Raw genomic sequence first — 10,756 nt, 5'->3', positions numbered from 1 at the left:
TTTTAACAAGAGGTGTTTTTTTTTTTTTTTTTTTTTTTTTTTTTTTTTTTATAATTATTTTATTGTGAAAAACACATTCCCAAGCACTTACAGTTACTGGTCAATTTTTACAGTTAGTTTGCTAAATGTTAATTAGATTGCTACTGGCCTCCTTTAATTCATGTGAGGAAAATGGTGCAGAAATAATAAAGTCATAAAAATATACCAATAAGTTGCTATTAACTTAGGCTGGATTATAGACAGAACAGTGACCTGTGTTCTCTCACACCCTAGAATACGGGGGTTTTTTTCAGTTCTGGATTTAGCCCAGATTTTTCAAAGGCACGATTTTGGGAAGATTCCCCTTTTAATACAGTTTTTCCTGCGAATGCATTCTGACATGCAGCTTTCTTTTAAAGTATCTTCTCCATCTGTTATTCTGAACACCTTTATTATCATTGTTTTTAACTTGTAAGTGCTGCCAGAGAGGTCGGTTATGTCTGCATAACACAGTGTAGCTCTGCACTACTAGTACCCAAGCTAGCTCTAGCAAGTTTAGTTAACTGGAATAGATAACATACTCTGTTAATGAAGCTGTTCCTTGTGGGATTTAAGCTGATACATTAAAAATTAGCCTGAATATTACTTCAGGGCAGTGGATGGTTCTTAGCTGACCCATGTTAAAGAGAAGACTGACTCTATTTAAGTTTTGGAGGATAAAGTTAGGATGCAAGTTGACCAGTCTATAGATCATTACAAGAGAGGTCACGCTGAAGGGTTCATAAATTAACAGCAGGAGGTATGAAATGATCAAATAGCTGGAACCTGAAGCTCAAACTTTAATGATGTATAAGTTGTACATTATTAACAGTGGTTGTAATTAAGACTGGAAGAGCTTTTCAAAGAATATGATGGATTATCTGTAATTTGAAGTCTTTAATTAAAACCGGATGTACCTCTCAAAAGATATTGCCAAATTTGACAATAAAAGAGCTATCAGCAGAAATTCAAAGGTCTTAAACTCTATGAATTTTTCATCACATCAGACTTTCTTTTATGGCATTCATTCATCTAGAAAAGTGGAAAAATACAATGAACATTTATAAAGGTCATATAAATAGGTTTCTTATAATGCCAATTGAATTGCTTTCTGTTCTGCTAACATAACTGCTTTTGGAACCAGATCAAGACCTCTCAGCAACATACATGAAAATGAATTTTGCCACTCTGAGTGTGGAGAAGTAAGGCTGGTCCTTCAGCAGTAAAAGAAGACACAGGAAGAAGAAGTAGAGCTGAAATGGGATGGCAGAATTTCATATCACACTAACTGCCTCTTTTCTGCTGCCCTGATTCCACATAGCAGTAACTCCTAGCCCATATACCCTGACCTTTCTGACAATATTAGCCAACCAGAGTGACTTTCCAGACATATAGCATAGCTAGGGGAAGATGATTAAGCTATGGATGTTTTCCTCTCCATTCCAGTCTACTGTTGAAGCAACTGTCTCTTCTGACAATGCCTGTAGGTGGCTCTGATTGCACTAATGATTCATTCAACTATTGTGGATTTACTCAGAATCCCACTTTAGTAACAGTTGCAAGGACATCTACAATAGTCCGCAGTACACCTTTTAAATCAACAAGTCATATATAGTGTAAAAGATGTTTTGTTTCTGAGGCTTTAAGAAGTCATAGACATCTATACAGAGGTGTTGTGTGTCAATGGATAAAGAATTTTTTTCATATACCCATATGTACAATAGATATCCTTGGCACATGTGAACAGTATTATTTTGACTCAGGAATGATGTATTCACAGAAAGATAAATTCACTCAAGTATGCTTTGTAAATAGTGCTACTGAAAGGCAGTAGATGTAAGAACAAAAATACTAATCCATTTAACATGAGATGCTTGCCATCACAAATGCTTCAGAGAATACTCAAGCAGTTAGCATTTTTCTGACTTTTTTCATTTCCAGAAAATATGGCATTTGATAGATCTCTTTGTCAGATCTATCTAATTGTCAACAAACATGGAGCTTTTAGTTTCAAATATTTTTTCCTTTTGCTTTTCTACCACGCAAAAAATGAATCTATCTCCATCTCCAAATCCTTTATAATATACTTACAATCACAGCAGCAGCAAGCAAACAAATACATGAACAGATCCCATCAAAAACAAGATGAGTTCAGTTGCCTGTGCTGAACCATGCCTTTCCCACAAACATGGGATTACCTCTGGCAGCCAGGAAGGCAGAAAAGTATCCTTAGTAAGCTCTGTACCCTTCCTTCTTCCTCCAAAATCCACACGATTTTGTGGTATGCCCAGAAATCTATCCAAGTTCCAGCTATTTTATCCCAGAATTGTGACACACTGCTGCTGCCTAGAGTTGCAAAGAAATTACAGAGAATTGTTCAGAATTTCCTGACAGTTCTCTGTAAAAGTAAATGATTTATTTATATCGCTGATTGATGGGATTAAAACATTCTAAATGAACACCTGAAATATCTTGAAATTATGACAATACCTGAGGAAATTTCTAGATATTTTACCCACTCACATCTCTATGTTACTCATTCCCTTGGCAGTTCGCCTGTCTGGGGCAAGGTGCCCAACCTTCTCTTGATCTCCAAGACCTTAGCAACCTAATGAATATGAAAATAAGAACTTTCAGTCTTCTGCTAAATTAGCAGGAGTGTTTTGAATCTAGTAGAAAATGGCACAAACCTGTTCAAGCAGTTGCTCTCTCTTTGTTCTACCACAGAGTGAAACTTTTCTTTAGGCAAAGCTACAATACATTAGGTTGCTTGAGAACATCAAACAGGACAAATTAAATAAAAAGGTGCTTTATCTCCATAATTAGAATACCTATTATTAAGAATATTAAAAATCCAAAGACTTGCCTTTCAAATATAAAGCATAGAACCACAGTCAGAAAAAGTAAAGTGTCAGCAGTCACAAATTTAAGTATTTCAAAGCAATTCAGCTTTTGTTTTAAACTAGACTAGTTTCCCCAAACCCTGATATTTTAAAATTTCTTTCCAGGTCTGATGGCCTGCAAAGGAGAGTGGGACTGGTGGGACTGTCCCTTAAAAAAAAAAAAAAAAAAGAAAAGAAAAAAAAAAAGGAAAGCAAATAGGAAACCAAGCATTGGCAAGGTATCCCCAGAGGCTGCTCATCTGACCTCCTCATCTGAAGTTAGGCATGTGTCCTAAGTCACCTATCTTAGAATATAATAAACAATGTACAATAAGCACCTCTTTCCCAACATGCTATGGAAAAACTGTAGATAACAAGTTGAGATACATGTGACTGGGTTAAATGTGTCAATGTAGATGGAGAAGAATCCAATGTCTGATATCCAGTCCAGCACTATCTGAAGTCAAGAAGAATCTATTGTTTACTTCTCAGACATTGAATTAACCCCTTGGTCATTAACCATAAAGCAAATCAATGTCAATTTCAATCTTGTGATCTTACAGTTTGAGATGCACAACATATCCTTTAAGAAACTGTGTAAAAGATACAAGGTAGCCCATAGCAGTGACGTTTATTTAGCATCAGAGATTTGCTGAAACAATGCAGTACATCAGTCATACACTGTGCAATATTTTAAAGGTTTTCTTGGCATGCTACAGCAAATTTATTTTAAAAATGGAAAATTCAAAAAATGTCCTGCTATAAAAGCAGTTTATTTTCATGTCAACAATAGCATGAGACTGCAATTTAAAGAGTAAAAATTGTGATGAGGTAATGTATGACTGTCATCGTCGTTATTTTCAAATGCATCTTTATTTGGGACTGTGAAATTTGCTATGTATCTTTCATCAACAACTCTATAAACACATAGGAGGAAGAGGAGGATGGAAAGAGAAAAATGTTGAAAAGGATTCTTTAGTTTATAAAAATGCTGAACTGTAGGAGAGAATATATTAAAAACCAGTTACAACTTGCACAACCACAAAGCTGTATGCAGTTAAATTTATCAGTTGATTGCTTTAAATATAGGACACTTGTTCATGGTTGTGTAGGTTGAAAATCTGCATTAGCTGTTTGACTCAAGTTGAGGAGAAAGGGTAAATCCTAGTTCTATCAGCATAGAACTAGCATATCAGCAGAAAAAAACCTTCATAACTAGTTTTCTATTAGGATTGCTTCTGAAGTTGAGTGCCACTGAATGAAGGAAAACTAAGGTAGCATATTCTTCTGGAATGGGAAACAGCTGAACCTCAAATACTCAACAAAATACTGTTATTAATTACATTGAATTTTCCAATCAGCTCTCTGAAGAGCAGTTCACTTTCCCATTTCTTTTTCTAAAATTCTAACCTACAAGCAAAAGCAGACATTGTTTGTTATACTCTTACAAAGGTAAATTGTAATGGCTTTCCTGAAGAGCAGCTGGTTTCCACTTATGATGTCCACGTATGTGGAGGCCTTGGTATCACAGGAACTTTGTCTCAGTAAGCATTGCTAACTATACTGCAGTTTTATAGTGGACTTTTAAGCTTACTCATTTCACACAGAAATTAATCAAATCCTGTCTGCTATTGAAACCATGAGTGGATTTCCAGAGGGCTTGTACTATGTGTAAATCAGGGCACAAAGCCAAGTTCCTTTCTGTCTGAAGATGGACACTGCTGAGAGATGGCCTTTCTCTATCCTTTACAGCAAAACCAACAAAAGGCATATTGAAGCAATTTGTGGCAATTTTGCAATTATTTTTGTGCACAATTGTTTCCTGCCATTCCAATCAGAATACTGAGGAATATGTCTAAATACGTGCATCAAATTTAGAATTTTTTAAATGTCAATCTTTTATTTTTTAAAACCAAAGTTTCCTTTTCCCCCCTTATGTTTTACTTTTGGACCCAAATATGCCCTGTTGTTCCAAACTGACGTATGAAGTATCCCAGGTAAGGTACAATAAGAGAAATAATTTAATTTTTTTTATTGCTTACTTCACTAAAACTACCGTAGTTAGATTTTCATACTTTTTCCTTGTCATGTCTCTGTCAGACTGATTGCTCTAAGTAACTCAGTTAAACGTATCCCAATTCAGTTTATATATTTGGTAATTGACATTTGAAATGTTCTCCATAACCCTCTCTCTTGAGAGGGAGTACCTCTGAGCACCAGTCTAACCTGTAAGCTCTGCATTAAACAAAAATAAGCATAAGAGCAAAACAACAGCATTAATGAGCATAAGGAAAATGGTATGAGATGCTGACAACTAAACTGTTCCATTTTTAAAAAGAACAGATTTTAAGATTTCCTCTAGGATGGAAAGGTCTTTTTTTCTTCCCCCTCCCCTTTTTCTCCCCTGACACTAGAGCTGAAAAATACTGTGGCATGGTGAGGAGAAAAGTAGTTTTTATTCCAATTTCATAGCTCTTACCTAACCTTCTTGTCTCCCATTCCTCAAGGGTCCTATTTTCCAACATCATAACATACGCTTTTTGTTTCTTGACCTTGCACTTTCCCTCTTTCCCTCTTTCCCTCCAGGCTATTCACTTATTTCCATTCCACTTCCCCCTCCTCACCAGGACATCGGCAGGGGGAAGTGCAGGTTAAGCAGAAGACAGAAACTGCCTGTCCATATAGTCTTGATTTTTACTTGGCATTACAGACAAACTTCAGCCTTCCCTTCTGTCCCCAGTAACAGCAAGTTACAACAAGCTTCCCGCAGAACCCGAGTGCTATGCAATTTCAACTCAATATGTGAAAAATGCATTTTCTGCCAGTGTTTCTTTTGTTCTTTTGTCCCCCTCATCCCCTGCAGTCTTGGTCCAACCTTATAATTCCCATGTGAAGTGACACACTTCCAATACTAGACAGGTAGCACCATGTCAGCCCCAATGAATTCCTTTTCTCAAAAGAGAGGAAATGCTAGAGTCTTTCAATGGACTTTTTTAGCACCAACTTTTTTTTTTGTTTTGGTTAGGTTTGGGGTTTGTGTTTTTTAAGAAAATAAACTATTTTAGATTATAATTCCCCAAAACACTCAGCCTCCAGCAGACAACTGATGTAGGCACCTTTCAGTGCTGTAGTTTACGTTCAATGATTATAAACAAGTTCAAATAGAGTTTCATAGAGACTGTAACCTCACAATAATTAAATACAATGGAGATGTAACTGTATTAGTTTAATGAATTAATTTCAACTTTTTTCCACTATTCTATTCATGTTAGTTCAGGGCCCTCCAACTTCAATACCTGTAGAGATAAAGCTGGGACCTGTTTGATTTTTTTGGTTTTGTTCGGTTTTTAAGATGTGGATGCAAGACATTAAAAGCTGGTTGGTCATCTACAGGGAAAATACAAATTTACAGGAAAGTCATTGCAAGAAAATCCCATTTTCTTTCAAGAGACAAAAATCAGAAAACAAAGTGTTTCCAACCAGTTATAGATCAACTTTTATTCATTTTAAGATGATTACCTTATACATTACAAGATCTAATGGAAGAATAAATGTAACTTATTTCAGCCTGTTTTGCAGGGTATATATGTTAGTGACAATAACATACGTTCTAGTGTACTTGTTTTGCAATGTCAAGTTCCTATCTAATTTTTCCTCCTATGAGTGCAGATAACAGGGTACTTAATACATTATTTAGTAAACAGGCAGAATAAGACAGAAAATTGCAAGATAAATCAGATCAAGGCAAAAGTAAACATTTAATTAGCTCTCTTCCTTCTCTTCCGTTAACCTTGCTGAGTATTTTGTCCCTTGTTCTGAGGTAAATACATATCTGACAAAGCAATGTTTTCAGAATTTCTGTTTAAATTTGAGTTCCTAAATGAAAGGAACATAAGAAACATAAAATAAACTGACAGTCAATGTTTTTTATAGCAAAAGATTTTTTCTAATAAATTAGGAACTGCTTGGAAATCTTTTTCTGGATGTGAAGAAAATAATTCATAGCTGGGAATTTATGATTCAAGCTGTGACTTGTTTGTTTGTTTTTAAGTGGGAAAGGGGAAGTTTTTATTTAATACTTAATAGTGGTTAAAATTAGAATAGTCTATATGAAAATACTGCATCATATTTATATTTAAAGATGTATATTTATACTTTGAGAGGCAGATGAATTCTCAAAATGAAGTTTAGTTATTCATCTGAAAGCTATGAGAATATCTAGACACAAATAGAAAAGGATATATTTTAAATACTAACAAACTTTTACTTTACTCCTTTAGGAACACAAATAGTGGTTGAACAGACATCTAGAAATTAAGTGTCTTTGGCCATCCATTGAGTAATACAACTTAATTGGTTATGAGTCAGATGTAAAAATAAAGTTTTCATTATTTAGCTAATAAGGCAATCGGGAACTTCATAATTGAAGGTGAATGTCTACAACCCCTAATCAGCTTTAGAAATTGCAAGACCAGGTTTATGTTCCAAAAAAGTTTAAATCATGACCACTGGCACCACATGATATTGGTAATGCTGAGAGGAAGTTATTGTTTATCACAGTTTTGTTTAACTGTATATTTCAGTTTCCTTAAGAGCTCTGGAAAGCCAGCCTTGCTTCTCCTGCTGCCATTGAGGAAACTAGTGTCCTAGCATGTAAGGAGCTTCTGCTGTAGTCAGGCAACCATCCCAGTAGCAGCATTCACCGCTCATATGACAATCATGGGCAATATCTGTGACAGCATCCCTAGAAATCCATTCCCAAGTGGCTACAGGAAAAGTAAGCCTGGATCTCCAAGAATCTTTTCCCAGATCTATCATCTCAGCTCTGCCCTCATCCTCTGCCCTTTAGCTTCCCTGTGGCAGAAGCAGCAAAATTCAATTTTGCCTGGCCTGCTGAGAATTCATAGACCATTCTGTCTGAGTGCTAAACACATTCATGAAGAATAGCGCCAAAGTATTGAACCAGTACATAATGAGTCTTTCTACTCATGCCCTTGCCCTTCATTTCCAATAGTCAACAACTCTCAGAAGTGTGAAATGTACAAACACATGAAGAACTTTCCATAATTTATTTGTTTACTGTGGATAAAAGAACTAATGTGGCATCTCCCTGGCAAACATATATTACCTTTCTCCATTAATAAAATATTCCCAAAAGGTTAATTATACAAAAAGAAAATGCACTTCAGCATTCAGACACTGTATTAACACATTAATTAAGCCTTAATGATCAAGGTCTGTAGCTCTTCTAGGGGATTAATGACCAGCTGGGAGAGCTGGTGGCCCAAGGCTTTTCCACAGGTCATTTATTCCATCTATTTATTCATTTTCTGAGAAATGTTCCTGAGCCAAGGTCATTACTGATAGGTCACTTGTATAAAAATAAATTTTAATAACAACAAACCCCACCTTTTAATGCTTTTATTATTCCATAATTATTTATTATATTTATCCAAAGCGTAACATATAGTCTCTCTTTAAGCTGTGGTACTTCTTGTAACAGCCAATATTTAAAATGGTAGGAAAGCAATTACATAGAACTTCTGTCACAAACAGTTTACACAACTTTTTTCTTCCTCCTAACTCAGAAGAAGTGGGAAAAAATATCAAAATCTACTCTTGCATTCTTTGCATTAAACTATCTTGACTTTTTTATATATAGTAATGGTTTGAAAAGCTAAAAAATGATAGACTCATTAAAAAAATTGTCACCTGTGAAAACCAGAAGGCAAATCCACCTTCAGATCTCTCCCAATTATTTTTTTTCCAGTTGCCTATCCTGCAAACTCATTCTGTGATAAGAAAATCAGTGAGAGTTTTCTTTACTGAATGAATGAATATCAAACTGCAGCCTTTACTCAGCCCTCTGTTCTGCTGGGGTCCCAAAGTCCACTATCAGGAAGTTATATCGAATGGAAAGAAAGGTAAAGCAGCGTACATCATCTAAAAATTACCGCTCTGATAAACATATGTCCAAGACCCACTTCCTACATCTAGTGATCTTGACAGTTTGCATTTTCAGCTCCTTTCTTAGGTAAAAAGCTAACATAAATGTATTTCCAAAGTTTTAGTTCCTATAATCATCACAATCTTTTGCTAAAAATATTTCGAGTTTTTGGGACCTACTTGATGGTGAATAGGATCAAGAGTTTCCTTGATAAATGGAAACACCAGTGTGGTATTTTTTTTTTATTTTGATAATAGTTCAGAGACTATATTTATTGGCAGATATAGAATTTAATATGCAATGGAACACCATCTCATAATATTTTGCTGCCCTTTTTTAATATATTTGTTTTTATTTTAATCTTATCTAGTCCTAATTATTAAATCGAGCTTTATATTCTCACTTTCCAGAGACTCTACTCACTTCCCTTTTTTTTCTGAATGTAAAGCTATGCAATTGTTTTCCTCTGTAGTTATATGTGACTTGGGACCTGCCTTTCCTGCTTCTGCCATGTTTTTGAGGCTATGTGTACACCATGACAGCAGGGACTTCTCAACCTTTCTGAGCTAATTGCAAAACTGAAATCTTGGAGTGGCAAGATGATGGGATTTGTAAGCCAACATTAATTTTTTTAGGCATAGGGCCATGAAATAAGACTTCTTGAACTATCTCAAGTGGGCTGCCTGTCTTCACAGTCCCTGTGTTAATCTGCATGAACACACCACCTGGAGTGGTCACAATCTGGGAAGCTCTGCACCATGTAATGTTCCCTAACACGGACTTGTCAATGGCCATTCCTGCTAGGTAAGAAGATTTAATGTTATTTAAATGTATGTGTAGATTCTGCTGATAATAATGTGTTCAAAAATGTCCAGATATTTAATATTTGTTTGGCTAAGGTTTTTCCTATATTTGTGCATATCCAATAATCAACCAGCTAGCAGACAGTCTCAGGAAAAATAATACTATGTGAACAGTGGAAAGTGTACAATGTCTCTTGACTGTAGTCAGTGTTAGGGCCTTTGACAGTACTCAGATGCATGCTTATTCTCTTTATTTGTTTTCCTTTGTGTTTGTTAAAGGGCTTTCTAAGAATATGAAATCAGCTTTCTTCATATCTATCTGAAAACATTTTAAAAAATGATTTGGCAGAGCTCAGATCAAGAGGCTGAAGTATTTTGGCTTCAGAGAGATACTAGTGATGGAGCTTGAAATTCAAACACTACATTAAAATATTGTGGAGAGTCTCCTTCCTTTTTAAGTTTTCTTCATCTCTATTTTATACGCAAGCTTCCTCTGCTGTGACTCCAAGTCTCTTTGCAGGCAAAGCTTTGTTTCTGTAAGCTGCTATTATGCCCTGACAAGCTAAGGGAAGCTGTCAGATATCCTACTTTGATGTCATCCAGATCCAAACAGAGAAGCTTTTTGTACAAACAAATGATTATCGTTTCCTTGCTGCCCTTCGTCAGTGATTGGTACATATACTAGTGGAACTATACAATCAGAATCTTTTCTGTTTTTTTCTCTGTTTTGCATGGTTTTGTTTTTTCTTTATCCCATAAGATGAGAATGCAGTATTTGTTTACTGGTTTGGTCATAAAATTGTTCCATCATTTTACTTATTGGGCCTAGTGATGAGTCTGCTAAAAGTCAAATATTACCGTGTTATTTCTGTTAATAATTTTCTCAGACTTGCCCAAGTTTTTCCAATATTTTTTGCTAGAGATTGTATATTCAATCAATGTTTAGTGTCTGCGCTTAAAACCAGACACATTTCCTTCTAATTGCTCAGTGCTTTCTGTTTCAGTTTTGTCTTGTGTCTGTGTATTTATGATGTCCAGCTGTATGCTGACTCCATATTTGACAAGGAATACATTTAGGATCTTCTTATGATATTTAAATGCATGCA

This window comes from Calidris pugnax, unplaced genomic scaffold (genome assembly GCF_001431845.1).
Source record: "Calidris pugnax isolate Ruff unplaced genomic scaffold, ASM143184v1 scaffold13, whole genome shotgun sequence".
Taxonomy (NCBI): domain Eukaryota; kingdom Metazoa; phylum Chordata; class Aves; order Charadriiformes; family Scolopacidae; genus Calidris; species Calidris pugnax.
Note: the sequence above shows the minus strand (reverse complement) of the source record.